The sequence below is a fragment of the Nesoenas mayeri genome (genome assembly GCF_963082525.1).
Source record: "Nesoenas mayeri genome assembly, chromosome: Z".
NCBI lineage: Eukaryota > Metazoa > Chordata > Aves > Columbiformes > Columbidae > Nesoenas > Nesoenas mayeri.
In genome coordinates, this window is record NC_137542.1 from 68,507,045 (window position 1) to 68,523,209 (window position 16,165).

The 16,165-nt window shown below is 52.1% G+C and overlaps 1 protein-coding gene across 1 annotated transcript in view; it reads right to left on the reverse strand.

Moving 5' to 3' along the window:
• The window catches only part of CNTFR (ciliary neurotrophic factor receptor), a gene marked incomplete at its 3' end in the record, with an annotated part of 213,857 nt that overhangs the window by 22,252 nt on the left and 175,440 nt on the right, over positions 1–16,165 (reverse strand). The window lies entirely within an intron of this gene.

Sequence of the window (16,165 nt, forward strand, 5' to 3'; positions counted from 1 at the left end):
AATGCCCAGGGCTGGTGTATGTGGGAGGATGAGATGTGATGCCTTTCACATGATAAAGTTTGCCCTTGTAGACTGGTAAAAAACTTACCTGAACTGACACCGATTTAACTCCTCTTGGTACCTTAGGCACTTGCATTGGTAAGAGTGGAGTTTGGCTCTAACTGCAGTGCCTTGACACAGTACCTTGCCATAAAATACACTCTCAGGGCTGGATGTGCACCAGGGCTCCCTCAAAAAGGCGTTTGAACCTGTAGCAGCCCATCTTTCCTTTCCTTTGTTAGCTCTTGTCCCTGTGCATCTACCAGGGATGTTCCAGGACATGCTCTTCTCCCCAGGCAAAGGTTTTGAAACAAACCTCACAGACCTGGCAGCCTCAGGGCAAACATGTCTGCTCATCACCTCAAAGCAGTAAAGGATGCAGCAAGCCGGCTAAGGGTGCCCTCGCTGCACTGGTGAGCTGGCAGCAGCAGGAGGATGCCTAAGCCTCAAGACATCAATGCAAAATGGGACATCCCTGCAGCCACGCCTGTGCAAATCTCCCTCATGGTGCACAGTCCTGCAGAGCTGCCAGGCTCCTGGAGGTCTCCTTGGCCCCACTTTGGCACAGCCCAGGCCTCACTGGTGTAACATACTTTGGGATGCAACTAGAACCAAAGCAGGACCCTGATGCAGAGGGGAAGCTGAGGCATGTACACCAGCACCCCTGGGGCATGACAGGAGAGGGAGCAAGTAGATGACAGGAGAGGCAAGGGGAGCAGTCACAGAATCATAGAACAGTTTGGGCTGGAATGGATCTTCAGAGGTCATCTAGTTCAATCTCTGCCATGAGCAGGGACATCTTCAACTAGATCAGGTTGCTCAGAGCCCCGTCTGGCCTGGCCTGGGATGTCCTCAGGGATGGGCCATCAAACACCTCTCTGGGCAACCTGGGCCAGTATTTTATCACCCTCATTGTAAAAAATTTCTTCGTCCTGTCTAGCCTGTCGGAGAGCAGGGAACAAGAAGAAAGAGGGGGACAAAGAGAGGGAGAGGGAGAAGAGGGTGCTGGCAGGGAGGGGAGGCTGTGCTGATCTGCGATGCATGTTCCTCCTAATGGCTATTTCAGCCTTCAGCCAGCAGACGAAGGCCAGAGCCCGGTTAATGAACCTCCCAGCTAAATTATTCAAGCAGACCCTCCGCAGCAGAACAGGGCAGCTAATCACAAGGCCAGCGACAAGGGCCTGATCCCTGCTTCAGCTCCATCCTCCTCCTTCCCTATGGCTCCTTAACCCCTTCCCTGCCCCACAGCTGCCCCCGGAGTGAGGTAGGAGAGAATATTGGGCAGCATCGCCTTTGTGGGGGGCAACGGGGAGATTTAAGTGTTCCCGGGAGGTGTTTTGCTGGGGTAAAGGGGTGCAGGGGATTTAGGGACAGCCTGTGGGGTCCGAGAGACCGCGTGGTGGCAGTGTGGGCTAAGAGCACCCGCCTGGCACCGGCAAACGGGGCTGGGGGCTGGAAATGCTGCTCGGGGGGAGGATGTTGAGGATGCTACTGGGAGCCGCTCCTCTGGCTGCTTGGGCTCAGTTGTCCTGCACGGCAGCAGGACCCAGACGGGACAACGGCAAAGGTAGCCGAGGCTTCACCAAGGAAACCCGAAATCCGACATGGTCCCATCTGGACCAGGAGACTCTGCCCCACCTGTGCAGCCCCAGATGCTGCGCTGCTGCTGAGCCGCAATTATCCCATCTGAGGATAATTTACCTCCATTGTCTCTATTGTTACACTAGATATGGTTTTGGTAATCTGTGCTAATTCCTCCATTGAGGAGGCTGAGGTGGGTTCATGCCTCAGGTTTGCTTTCCTGGTAGACGAGGGGCTGACCAAAGTGCCTCCTGTTTCCATCCTCACTTTGCAGCAATCTTTGAAGGTGCCCTGTCTTCACAACCTGGAATGCTTTAAAGATTCTGTCCTGTGCTCCAAGATTCTCTGTGCCCACAGCATCCTCGACCTTTCATCCTCTGGTGCTTTTTAGCAAGCCAGAGGTGGAAGGAGAGCCTGGGGAACAGGGACAAAATGCCCCTCACATTTCTGCCACCGTGGTGCCCACACAGCATTCTCAACCAACTGCAGCTGAAGTGCTGCTGCTTCATCAAGCGTCTCTCACCTCAGCCATTGCCCTGTATTTCTGGGCAGGAACAAGATGTCTCAAGGGGACAGTCGTGCCACCTCCATCCCTCCAAAGAGACATCAGTCCCAGAGCTACAGGCACTTTCAGAGGGGGATGACAGGCAACCACGTCACTTTCCACTTCGATGGCCTGAAAGTCCATCCCATGGGAGAGTGCAGGGTCAGTGTGATGTGTCACTTGGGGATAAGACCACCACACTACGTGGGTGAACACGACCATAACTGCCAGGTACCTCAAAGGAGAGGGCTGCAAGCCCCTTCTCAGCTGCTGTGGGCCATTGAGAGGGCTGTCTTTGGCCACCCTGACATAGTACCTTCTCCAAGCTGGTGGCAGGGTGGCATCTCCCTTCCTAGGGGAGATGGTGTCTTGCAACTCCATTCCTCTCCCTCCTCTCCCAGGAAAGGCCCTCACCAGCACAGCTCATCCTGCCCATCAAAGGCTCTTAAAGAGAGCAAATAAAATTGCAGGCTCCAATCGATCCGGCGCTCTGTAATGCTGTCTTTGGAGGCGGGCCAGCCGGTCAGGCTGATCGAGAGAGCAAGAAAGGCAGTGAAGGAAAACAAAGCCATCAAGGGAGCATTAAAGGCTTTTTCTGCCCTGAGGCTTTGGGCAGTGCCTCTGGGTGTGGGGTGTCCCGCTTCAACCTCTTCCATCCTCCCCTGGCTAAAGTCCAGCTCTCAACCCCTGCCTGACCCCAAAAACAGCCTGAGCAGCATGCTGCCAATGCACAGGCACTTCTCCTGGGGCTCCCGCACGCACCCTCCCTAATCCTGGCAAATATTTACTTCCCTGTCGCCTCATGGAGCTGCTGAACTCTGTGAAGGCAGAGCTCCTTTCCTTTCGAAGCAAACAGCACCTGCCCTCTCTAATCTGTCTATTAACCTCTCGCATGGCAGGAAGCCACTTCTCCCATGCGTTCTGCTGACGTCTCCTCTGCAAACCCAGGGTGTTTAATGCCCAGCTGTAGCAGCTTCCCAGTGGCTTGGGCTGCAACTAGCCTTGCTGCAAAAGCTTGGGACTAGGGGATAAAAGGTAAAATCCAGGGGCGTCCAAGCTGGGCATGCTGCTTACAAACTGTGTGATGCTTGAGCGAAATCCAGAGATGCAACAGGCAGCAAAAGCTGGTGCCACAGTCATCATCTCTGAAGACTCCACAGAAGACTGATGGAGTTGGCTTTCCCAACTATAGTACCCTAATCTTTGCATCCATTTGACCGATGTCACTCCAACTTGCTGGAAATAGCTGTCATTTGACCAGTGCTAGCATCTCTGCTCTGCTTGGGAGAGCACAACAAGTGGTCCTCCAGGATGGAGCAGCTCTGGGTGCATCAGCAGAGACACAGATTTTTGTCTCCCACCCCACTTCTAAAGCCCAATCGACCTTGTACCCCGAGTCCCACTGTGCATGGGAAAAGTGTGACCAATCCGTTTTAGAAACCACTAAAAATGATCTACAATAGCTTTTCCTAGCCCTGCTAGGTCATGAGATAATGGGCATTAAAATCATGGCATTTTTATATATAGAAAAGTTATTTTCGGTCATTTTTAGAGGTTTCTGAAATGGATCAGTTATAATTTTCCTCTCCTGCTGAGGGCTGAACGTACTAAAGATGCCTTGCTCCACAGGTGGAAGGATACAAAAAATAGTACCAATAAAAGTTTTAAGAGGCCTGTCAAACACTTCTGTAGGAGATATTTCTTCTGGTGCACTCCGGGGCACATTCACACCCTGGGCTGCTGGGGGATACTGATCTTAACAGTGTGCTTGCAGGGTCATCTGCATAACTCATCATACTGGACCAGGGCCAGCAAAGCCTCCAGGGCCCATGACAGCAGCTTGTGCTCATGCTAGAGCTGCAGCCACAACACAGCTTGCTTGCACAAGGGCAAGACCCCTGTGCCGTCCCACACTGGGGGGCAACCCCAGCACTGATGTTCTGCTGCCAGACTCCCACTGTCAGCATCCTTGCCTCTCCCCCATGGCAGGATTTCTGCCCCATCTCTTGCCTGTGCCTCATGTGCCATCCCCATCCTCACCCGCTGAACTTTTTTGCACAACAGCCATGACCTTGCAGGCAGCTGGTAAGTAAAAAGGTGCCTAAGTGATTGGAAAGCAAAGCTGCAGAGGCTGAAGGGCACCATGGGGACCTATCCGGGTGTAGAGATGCCAGCCCCAAACATGTGTGCACATGAGCAGCACTTGTCTGCACACACATCCAAGCAGGTGCTTTTGTTATGCACACGCTGGCTGCAAGCGTGATGTATTATTTATCTAACACCACTTTTCTAAAATTGTCTGTGTACAGCAGGCTGGTAGGAAATAACAAAGAAAACAATGATGAATAAATTATATTTCTACTGCCCAGTGGATCAGGGGAGCATCTGCCTGCTCTGCATCACCTGCGCTGGTTTCAGCACAGCTGTGGCAGGGGATGGTCCCTTCCACCACTCCAAATGCTGGGATGTGTCTGTGTTTCATTGCTGGAGAAAGGGAAGGATTTGAAGTTCTGATTTTGCTCTGTTACCCCTTTTCCAGGCTGTTCTTAGATAAGGGTGAAGTCAGGGAGGGGTGCAGAGGACAGCAGTAGGGCGGTATGGGAGCAAGCAATGCTCCCCTGCACTCTGGGAATATTGTGTTCATAACCAGTATTTCTTCAATAAGGATTAAGGATTTTTTTTTTTTTAAATTAACGCAGCAAAATTAATGTGAGAGATAATTAGAGAGCCCACAGGTGCAGAGGCACAGGGTGAGACTGGCTTGATCCTCATTGACCTCCTGGGTGACCTGGGGCAAGTGATGGAGACAGGGTTTAGGTCCCTCCCAGTCGAAGCCACTCCAGCCTTGGCAAGGGACATTTTCAGGGGGACTCTCCTCCCTCTTGAAATTGGACACTGAAGACATATCCCTTTTGAGTGAGAGCCATCTCAGCCAAGCACCAGAGATGCCCACATTCAGCCAGCGCTTAGCCAAGCCCCAACACCCCAAAATCTTCCCGGGAGCTCCTGAAACAGGCCAGGGACACCTGTGGCTGTAACCAAAGTCCCCTGGCCCTGCTGCCATCTAGAAGCCAGTTCCCCAGCCTCAAAGAGCAAGAATTTATTCCCCAGAAACTGCTGGAGAAAAAGGTGGACTCAGCAAAAGATAAATTTCTTAACGGCCCTGTTTTACACTCATTAGGGCTCATAAACCAAGCTATGGATTTTCTCATTTCCTTTGCAGAAAATTCAGTGTGTGCATTGAGAGGCAGTGCTGTAAATTTTTGGGTGAGGTATTACTAATAGAGAGCAGAGAACTCAGACCCTGATTCAAGCCCAAATTGCAGTGCAAGTCCGAGCCCTAAAAGCTGCCTTGCAGCAGGACGGTGTGATAACGGGCTCACTGGAGCTTGCTTCATCCCACACTGCATGAGGCCGTGCTATTAATTGCTCAGCAGAGGTGCTCTCCAAACCTGACAGCTCTCAAGCCTTTAAAAATTAGCGAGCAAGCCTGGTTGAGCAGCAAGAGGAAAGAGCAAGAGGAGAGGGGCTCCAGCATGGGATGGGGTGGCCAGCTGGCACTGCAGCCCACACTGGAAGTGCTCCCCAAGGTGTGGGGCACTGCAGGAAGGTGATTTACGCAGGTAAAGCCATCAGAGATCCTGCACCTGTGACAGATGCCTTGCTCCCAGCTGCAGAGTGGAGTACCTCTGTCAGTGCTGGTGCTGGGCATCATTGTTACCCTAGGGTAATGCTCATGTGGATCCTCAGAGATCTGACCCAGCACCAGCATCCCAAACCCAGCTGTGCTCCTGCAGGTGACCTTGTTCCCATGGGCTGGAATGATGGACTGGATGCCTGAGGAATCACCATGCAGGGGGGATGCTGGGTGCCTCCAGCCTTTGCTTTGGACCCCACCGTGGCTGAGAGCTCCTCCTAACCCCCCTGTCCTCCACTGGAAACCAAAGAGCAGCTTTGCTCCAAAACAGTATTAAATATTGAACAAAAGAAAGCAAATCTGTTATCTGGGATAATTGGGAGTAAATAAAACATATAACCAAACCAAATGCAGCTGTTTCTACTTGGAGCCGGCACAACAGCAGGGAAGCCAGCTCAGCTACTCCGTGTCCTCGTTACGGCAGCTGATTATTGTTTTGTGTATAACGGTAGCACCGTCAGGCCTTGAGCGAGGCCGGGACCCGTGGTGCTCGGTGCGGCACACACCAGGAGGGGGTACACGGGCCAGGCGGGATGCGGCAGCACACAGCGAGTGCCCCAGGCACGGGAAGCCCTTTGCAGCACTAGGGTTTTGCTCTCTAGCCCAGGGAGTTCACGGTGAGGCCAGCTTTCCTCCCGCAACACCTCTGCAATGGGATTTTACATGTAACATAAACCATTTCAGAGGCAGGTCACTGGTTCGCACATAGCCCCAGGGCAGTAATGACCAAGCCTTGTTACCAGCTGCTCTGGGAGAGTGTGCTGGGCTTCCCTCCAGCTCCTGGAGACCTGAAGAGCAGTGTGGGGTGAGGGACTCTGCAGATCCCAGAGGGAAGGTGCTGGCTGATGGAGCCCAGTGAAGCTCTGGGGATGGAGAGTGTGCCCCTGCCTGCAGCTTGGAGCTGGAGCATCCCGGGGTGCCAGGTTGCCATGCCCAGCTGGCAGGGAAGTGGTTGCAGACCCTGTGCAGAGAAAAGGAGGCTGATGTGCTCTTTGCTTTCTCAGCACAGCCACGGGGCTTTCCACTGTTGGGATTTGTGGAGGAGAGCTTGATGCCCCCCCAGCTCCCACCCAGATGCTGTGTCTATCCCTTATAAAGTGGCTGGGTAGGATGCAGAGTATGAACTGCACGGGATTTTCCAGTCCCTGCCAAAATAGTTTCTGCTTCCAGGGCACCCTTCTCCTCTGCATGAGGCTGGATGCACCACGCCAAGGCAAAGCAGGTATGGGGGGGAAGCAGGGGAAAATGCTTCCTAGAACCCCCATGTGTCCTCCAGAAGTTCCTCCTCACCTTAAGGAGCTTGTGGTCAGTGCATGCTGGAGAACATCACACCCTCGATCTCCAGAGAAGCAGCTGCTTCCCTAGGCACCCCGTGATAAAAGGCTTGAGCAGAGCAGCCCCAAACTGCTCTGAAGTGTTGGTTTCTGCTGTAACCTGTCTCAGCCCACACTAGCTGTGAACAACATGCAGCCCTGGAGCCTGGATCTGTGCAAAGCCCTGGAAAGCTCCTCTGGGAGCTCAGCTGGAAAAGCTGCCAGCCAGAGGGGGAACATCCCTGCCTGCTGTGCTCAGATGTGCAGGGGGCATGTGGGGTGTCTCCAAGCACTCCCTAGTGGGTATTAGGGAGCCTGAGGGTCTGTGCCACGGCAGTCCCCTGCCTCCATGGCTGTGGGGCTTGCAGAAGAGAACTAGGCTTCCCCTCCTCCCTCTTTTCCCAGCTCCAGGCACAAATCCCCTGCACGATCCACAAGATGCAATGCCCCTGCCCCCTCCATCACCTTATTTAAAGGCTGCAAGAAAGCAATCTGTCCTCCCAGCTTCTCCAGATGGAGCAGACAGGGAAAATACCAGGTGCAATCAGACACAACTGGGACCATCAACAGCCATGTATCCTCGGCAGAGCTGTCCCACCAGAACTCCTGGAAATCGTGTATTTATCCAGGAGGAGCCTCCAGAGAGAAGCTGCAAGCACTTTGTCATGTACTGAGCAACAGGCTAGCCACGAATATTACCAGCTATCACTATCAGTGGGGGAGTGTAGTCTGCCTCTAACAGCCAAAGGCTCTCCAAAAAAGCCTCTTGTCTCTTCTTCTCCCTTGAGATGCAGCCCGGATATGTCCCATTCTCTACTCTGCTCTTCCCCAGGCTGATCTCAACACTACCCCGGTGAGGGGGGATACCTGCTGGCAGAGGGGGCCCTCACCCCATTGGGAATGAAGAGGAAGGAGTAAGAGATTTCTGAGTCTCTGGAGCAGAGAAAGGGATACTTTTGGGTTTCTCTTCTCCTGTCTGGGCAAGGGGAGGAGCTGATAGGAGCAGTTAGTAACCAGACATAACCCCCATCCACTTTTTTCTTGCACCACCACTGGCTTTTGCAGGCAAAGCTGCTTTCCTTCAACATTTATGGAAAAACACCCTTTTCTCTCATGCTTTGCTAGAGGAAACGCTGCAGGCTGTGCTCCCATCCTTGGATTCAGTCAGGACAGGGGACCTTAAACTGGGCATCTGTGTGCAGATGGGTGCACTGGGTGTCTGCACAGGCAGCAAAGTCGTTTGTTCATCCTCAAGCCGTCCCTGTATTTGGCCATCCAACTCAAATCCTCGGGACTGTCCTTTTGTCCCACACCACTGCTCTCCTGGTGAGATATGCTGCTCCATGGGGCTGATCTGCAGCCTATGCCTGTCCGTCAGCCCCAGGAACCATGCAGCCCTTCATGTATGAGACCTCCAGCCCCTGCAATGCTGGTGGCCTTGCCCAGCAGTGTGCCGTTGGCACAGTCCTGCTGGGAAACCAACTACAGGCACCTGATGAAAACAGGTGGGCTGGAACAGAGGTCCCCTGAGAGATGCCAGAATTGGCTGTAGAGAGCTGACACAGGACCAGGAGGAGCCTCATATGGCTTCTTTCCTTGCTGTTCCCACCCCGAATCTGTGCAAGTCCCCACAGCAGCAGCCAGCCTCCTTAGCATGTCTAGAGAAACCTCCTGGCCCATCCCACATGTCCTGCACAATATACCCTGGCAAATCACAGCACTGGCCTCTGGTGGGGATGGGGCCGAGATGGACACCACAGGGGGTGGCACTGGATGGTGATGGTGTTTAGGGACACTGGTAGACCAGTAATGACATGCACCACAGACGATGCCCAATTTGTCACAGTAAATGAGGTCTCCACACCCATCCTTAGCTGCCCACTTCTCTGGCTTTGAGAAAATACCAGTCAGGCATGTCACTAACAGCAGGAAGGTCCCCAGCTCAAGCCTAAATCCTTCCCAGTGCTTCTAGTACCATGGGGTGGAGGCAGGAAGGAGGAGGGAGACCAACTTCAGAGCATCACTCTCTGCAGCTCACCCAAAGGGCATCCTTCAAAAGGATGAAACCCAGAAGAGTGTGGCATTTCTGGAAGGGGTGGGCTGAGATATCACCTCAGCTAACAGCTTTGCACGACAACATCGCTATGTTAATATACTTTTTTTGTCCTCAGGCCTCAGTCAGGCCCTGGTCTCATTCTTGTCTTACGGCAATGAGATCCTTGGGATGATGTAAGTCACACAATCCCAGACTTCACTGCATTTGGAAGTAATAGCTGCATCCTTAACTCAGCCGACTCCAAGGGAGATCCTATTATTCAGCCCATGTGTAAAGAAAAAGAGCTAAAAAAAGGGTCTTTGCTTTATGAAAATGACTCTCATCTTCCTCAGATCCTGGCTCGATGCTTAAATCCCCAGAAGTGGTAGTGAACAAACGCCAAGGGAAGCTCCTGGGGTGCATGGCCAGGGCAGCTCAAACAGCTCAAGGGGCTCAGGGTGCCCCTTTCCCACCACTGTGAGAGCCCACAACTTGCAAAACAAGACATGAAGCACAAAACAACTCGATTACTCACAGCAATTGTTTTCACCCGCTCTCATCGTCACCTGTAAAAGCTTTGCAGCTGTTTTCATTTTCTTCTCCTCCACTTCCTCCAGCTCTGCAATGAACACCTCACTAAGTTCCCTTAATCTCCCCTTTAGGTCATATGCTATCTTCTAATCCTTTAATCATTTTTCCTCTGGACTCTTTGTAATTTATCGATGGCCTTTTAATAACAAGACCCCCAGAAGTGAACATGCTTTTCCTGACTGCATCAGCACCAAATTGATGCTGAGAGAGCATGGCTGCTGCCCCTGCCCTAGCAAGGATAACCTGGATGCTGAGCACAGTCCGTGCCTCCCTGTGGAGGATGGCGGCTTCTCATGTGTCCTCTGATTTGCTTCCAATGAAGAACAAATAACAAGTAGTTACTGATATAAATAATACTGTAATAAATATTGTAATACTTTCTCGAGGGTTAGTGGGACACCCCAGCTCAGAGCTCTCCCCTGGTGAGCAATCTTCCTCCAAATGCCAAGCACCAGAACAGGGGCCTGAGCTGACCCTCGGTGGTCTCCAAATCTCTTCTTGGCAGAACAAGGCGGGCAAGATGCCAGGATGGTCACCAGGAACAGGTGATCAGGACATTGCTGCTTTTTCTGGGGGGAGTCACCACCCAGCACAGCGACGGAGACCTGGGGAGAAGGAGAACAGGAGGGCACAGTGCCCGGATGCCCCAGCCATGGGCTGGGGTTGATTCCTGGCTGGGTCACGGTGTCTGCAGGAGGTTCAGCACAGGATCAAGGAGTTTGGCAGGGAAGCTCAGGGCTGGGTTTTCTTAGCCTGTCTTTCTCACCCTCTCCAAGGTCAAACAGTCCTGGACTCTCAATAAACTGCCATAGGAGCTCCAGGGGATTTCAGGAGGTATTTGATAGGATTTCAGCAGACCTGAAGCATGACTTCACAGGACCAGAGGGGAAATACTCTAGAGCGCTGGGGGGAAACATTATTAGAGTCACTGAAGGATTTTGCTGCGCTCTCTGAAGTGTTGCACAGAAAATTGCAGAAGAGCAAGCCCCATGGTCTGGACCTTTGCCAGCAGCAGGAGGATGCTGTGGTGTCCTGGCTCGCATGAGCCCCACTGCCCTGTCACGGACCAGGAGAATATTGTTGTGCATGCACTGCAAATGCCTCCTGCAACAGGGACAACTCTCCTCTCGATCCACGCAGGCAGCTCAGCACCCTCCTGAGATAAGGTGAGCAGTGGGGACAGGTCTGAGGGCAGGGACTCGGCTGTGGATGAGAGCTGCAAGGTTGTGCTGGGAAAAAACAGACAGGACAGGGCAGCTTGGTTTTACATAAATACCTTGCCATCCTCTCCTGGAGCAGAGAAAGCAGCTCTAGTGGGGTTAATGCCAATGTAACTGTGTCTACCTGTAGTGGTTTAACCCGAGCTAGCAATACAGCCACTATAGCTGCTCACCAACCCCCTTCCCCTCCCCCACCAACAGGGGAGAGAATCAAAAAGGAAGGGAGAAACTTGGATTGAGGTAAACAAAGTTCAATAAGATAACAAAATACTAATCCATTACTAGTAAATATATATATATATAACGGAAATAAAAGATACTCAAGGCAATTCCAAATTAACTCCGTCCACAACTGAGCAGCCAGTCCTGGGAAGCCACACCCCGGTCCCCACCAGAAAAAAACAGGAAAAAGGCAGAAAGGCTCAGAGGCCGCTGCAAAATGGCAAAAAGCCGAACTAAACGTCCTGCACCGAACTCCCCTGGCTCAATAGCAAGAGCAAGCAAGAGCAGGGACACTGAGAGAGTGAGAGAGAGAGAAACCGGAAGGCCCCACTCTCCTTAAATGTGAAGCATGGCTCTAATGTATAGAATACTGTCATTGATCAGTCTGGATGTCAGTCAAGCTCTGCCCCATCCATGCCACCCTTCCTTGCTGCCTCACACCTGTGGGCAGAGCGCTCAGAGTGTCCTTGGCTCTCAGACCAGAGCAATTAAAACATTAACTCTGTGCTGGGGTGCTATCTCTTGTTCTCAAACTAAGTCCAAATAATGAGCATGCTAGCTAGGGAAAAGAAAGGTTTCTAACTGCACAAAGAAAATTAACCCATTTTCAGTCAAACCAGAACACTGCCCTATGGTGTATGTGCCAGCAGCAGCATGGGAAGGAATCACAGAATGTCAGGGATTGGAAGGGACATCAAAAGCTCATCCAGTCCAATCCTCCCATGGAGCAGGAACACCCAGACGAGGTTACACAGGAAGGTGTCCAGGCGGGTTTGAATGTCTGCAGAGAAGGAGACTCCACAGCCTCCCTGGGCAGCCTGGGCCAGGCTCTGTCACCCTCACTGTGAAGAAATGTCTTCTCATATTTAAGTGGAACCTCCTGTGTTCCAATTTGTACCCATTGCCCCTTGTCCTATCATTGGTTGTCACCAAGAAGAGCCTGGCTCCATCCTCCTGACACTCATCCTTTATGTATTTATAAACATTAATTAGGTCATTAATGAGGAAGGCAGCATGCCTGGAGTAAGCAGAGCAGTGCTGTGATGTTGCCGAAGTTTCTGACCTTTCCAGCAGTGACATGGGGTTGAACCCACTCAAGATCCAGTACCAGAGGATTCGGGCTTTGTCTGCAACAAGGAGAAGCTGGAGGCAAAGTGTGGCACCTGCTCGGTGCCCAGCAAGTTGTTCATGGATATTTTTGGAGAAAAGCTCCTGCAGTGGCACCCACAACCTTATGGCAGAGCAGCTCAACCATGGGCCAGCATAATGAAATGCATATAACTTTTGAGGTCATAGCTCACACATGCATCTCGATGGCTGTCTCTCCTGCTTTCTGAACTAATATGGGCTGGAAAGGCAAGAACTGGGCAAGGACTCGGAAGGCAGACGCACAGTTTTTGTTCCTCCTCCCCATCCCGATGCTTTACTTGGACCCTTGGGGAAGTTTGCAGCTAGAACGCAGCTCTTGCTGTGAGCCAGATGGGTTGCAAATGTATTGGCAAGTGTTGTGTTATCTGCAGCAGTTAATAGGATCCATTTTCCAAGGATGGGGAAAAGAAAAGGAAGAAGAGGAAGGGAATGCTTAAATCTGCAAAACAAACGTCCATCACCCCTTCCGAAGCACTGAATCCACAGCAATAGATTATGAAAGGCTTGTCTAGAGCAATAATCTGCAAGGGTTTCTCACAACAATGCAGCTGGATTCAGATGTCAAACTAAAATCCTTAGCATTTAATACCTTCAAAGACTCTGCAAAGAATGGATGCAAAGCTGGCCCCGATGAGGTTATCGTGAGATTTGTCTCTGATTTCACCAGCAGCCCCATTGACACACTAATTCCTGCTGCCCTGGGAGAGGCACCTACACCATGCCCCAGCTCCGAGAGTTGCCTTCCCACGTGGTATTTACTGCAAATCCTGAGAGAAGTGGTAAATGGCAGAAAAGCACCCCATGCCACCTTACAGCCAAGGAAATGGAGGCACAGAGCAGCCAAGGGATGGCCACTGAGGATGGAGGGGCTGACTGGGGATGCTCAATCCCTCAGCCCTGCATCCACCTCCCCATGTGTCCTGGTGAACCCGGGGGGCTCAGTCCACCTCTACCTGCACATGGGCATTGCTGGGGTCAGCACCAGTGGCTGTCCAAGCCCCCGCCCCCCTGCCCAGCCCCCACAGGGCTGCGTGAGCCCTCCTCACCCAGCCAGTTTCCCCACAGCCCAAGCAGATGTTCTGGGTCCTGTATCCCGGGACGGATCCCGGCTTGATTTATTACTGGACGTGACTTCTGGAGTTTGTCAAAGGCACCCGCTCCCCCTCCCCTGACTTTCTCCCTTTCCCCACACCCTTCCCATTTTATTTTACATTCACTTTGTGGTCTCCCCACCATAGCTTGCAATAAACAGAAACTCATTTCCAGTATAAACAACTGCACATACTGCCCCAGCAAGCCGTACGGCCCTGCCTTTTACACTCCCCACCCCTGCTTGTTTCAGGATCTGGGAAAATGGTCTCTTCCTTCTGCTCTTTTTCACCCCCCACCCTCCTGGCCTCTTGCATTTTATTTTTTTTTTCTGAGATTTACAACGTGCCACCCAGATCTGGAGTGATCTATCCTGCTCCACGTCACGTACCTGCTATTAAAATAAATCTACCAATAGATCTCAGTAAGGAAAGCCACCTGAAATCCCAAAGAGCTGGAGACAGGAGGATGGCTCTGCCGGAGCTGGGTGTTTGTAGTCAAGACAGGGATGTTGGCCCCAGCATGGCCGAAAGCCTCTCAAGATGAGGGATGGCTCTCAGGGCATGAAACTGGGCAGGATTTAGAAAACTTGACACATAGGCTCAGCTCTTATGCACAGGGACCAGGTTGTGCCCAGTGCTGGAGGAGCTGCCGGGTGGCTATTGGGAAAACAAGGCTGTTAGAGACCCTGTGCTGCTCGTAATCCAGACACGTTATCCCGATGGTGTTACATGGGGGATGCTAATGGTGTCCTCAAGGAAGCCATGCCTGGGCAAACACCAGGACCTGCCTGCAGCTGCCTGTGGCTGCAGAGCCTTTTTCCCTTCACTGATCAGTGTGGCCCAGAACCTGTTTCTGCTCCAACATCCACAAGACTCTGCTTTTTCAACCCAGCAGTCCCCTCCACGTGCCCTTCCCTCAGTGATGGAGGTGTGTGGGGCAGATCCTGCTCTCCACAATCTCTGAGTTGAGAGGGATGTCAGCAACATCAGAGGACAGCCTGATGAGAGCCAAGCCTGGGGAAAGAAACTTTCCAGGAAGGCCATGGAGAACTAGGTGGATTCATGTCTCTGAGGAGCTGGGCTGATGCTTTCAGGGTTGCCTTTATCCATCTTCAAACACCTGGAAGGGAGGTGGCTGGGCCAAGCAGGTTGTGTCTGCTCCTGCTGTGCTCTGCAGGGACAAACAGGCACATGGAGAGGGCAAATCACCATCTGGTCTTTGAGCCATTCTTCTACATGGGATACACAACTCTCTGCAGTGTTTTCAAGGCTGTACAGGGAGTGTAGCCAATGCACTTGTGCTAGAAAAGCCATTAACTTTGCAAACACAACGTTTATTAAATGCTTTTGTAGCCCAGGATGGCACAATGTGCAAAGCCAGGGTGACTGTGGCTCAGTGGTGGGGATGGTGTGCTCGACCCAACCGTCCTGAACCTTCATTTGCTAGCATGAACCCACGTAGAGTCAGCCAAAGCCACATAGATTCAACCAAAAAAAAAAGCTGAACATTTTTGACATGTGGGTAATTAAACCCTGGAAGAGCTCACCAAAGCTTCTGGTGGAAGTCTCTAAATCAAGGCTGAATGGTTCCCTAGCAGCTCTGCTCCTCTTTGAAGAGGAATTCATCCAGGGCAGTGCCCTGGCAGAGCCACACAACAGGGCAGGTGGCAGCAGCAATCCCCCCCATCTCCCTCACATCCTACATCAGAGGGATGCTGCAGGGGATGCACACACCTGCCTCTGCCCATGAGGGACTGTCACCTTGCAGAGACCAGGGACAAAGCTACTTGTTCAGCCATAGCTCCATGGTTGCAGTTTTACTCTCTATTACCCTCTCTCTGGGACAAGCCAACCGAGAACATCAGTGGTTAGGAGTCAGTCATTTAATTCGAGGCAAGGAGCTGGTCAAAACAGCTGATGGTTTAATTTTTGCTAGGAGATTAAAGTGAGGAAATGGAGTGGGTTAGCGGAAACCCAAGTGGCTAGGCTGGAGAGTGTCACAGGGTTGCAAACCGGCCTCTAAGAGTACTGGAAATATCCTTGTCCCTGCTGCAGATGCTGCCTGACTCCAGGCTCATGGTACCACTGGCTGGAACTCACTGACAGCAGAGCTTGTGCAGCGTCAGACAGCTGGATTTTGGCTGTTTGTGCAGCATCTCTGTTGGTTTTGCCCCACTTGAGGTATTCCATGTTGAAACAAGCACCTTGAGGGTTTGCAGAGCACTGGGGTGCTGCTGGAGGGCTGCAAAATATCAGCAGCACTGCATCAGGAGCTCTGCACCTGAAAGAAGGCAGCACTGACTTGGAAAAACCCATGAACGTAACTTATGGGGACCTTAAACTCAAGTGAAAACCTCTGTGCAGAGCCTAAGTGCCAGCAGAGACCACGGTACCACAGAGCAGAAACCCCGCAGAAAGCACCGGGGAGGTCCGGCCACATCTCCCAGCATCTACACACTCCCAGAACCAGGCAAATTTGCAGCTATCCCAAGCACGTGGGTTTGTCCATCTTCTCCGATCCTGAGGGAACAGTTGATGCTTATCAGGTCTGTAATACCCCTGAGACAACCCAGTGGGCAGGATCCAGGCTGAATTGCTATCTGCATTCACCCACTGTGATGCATGAATGCACTGGGTTGAGCCCTGCGTATGACACATGTAGTTCGATGCAGGTGTCAGGCTG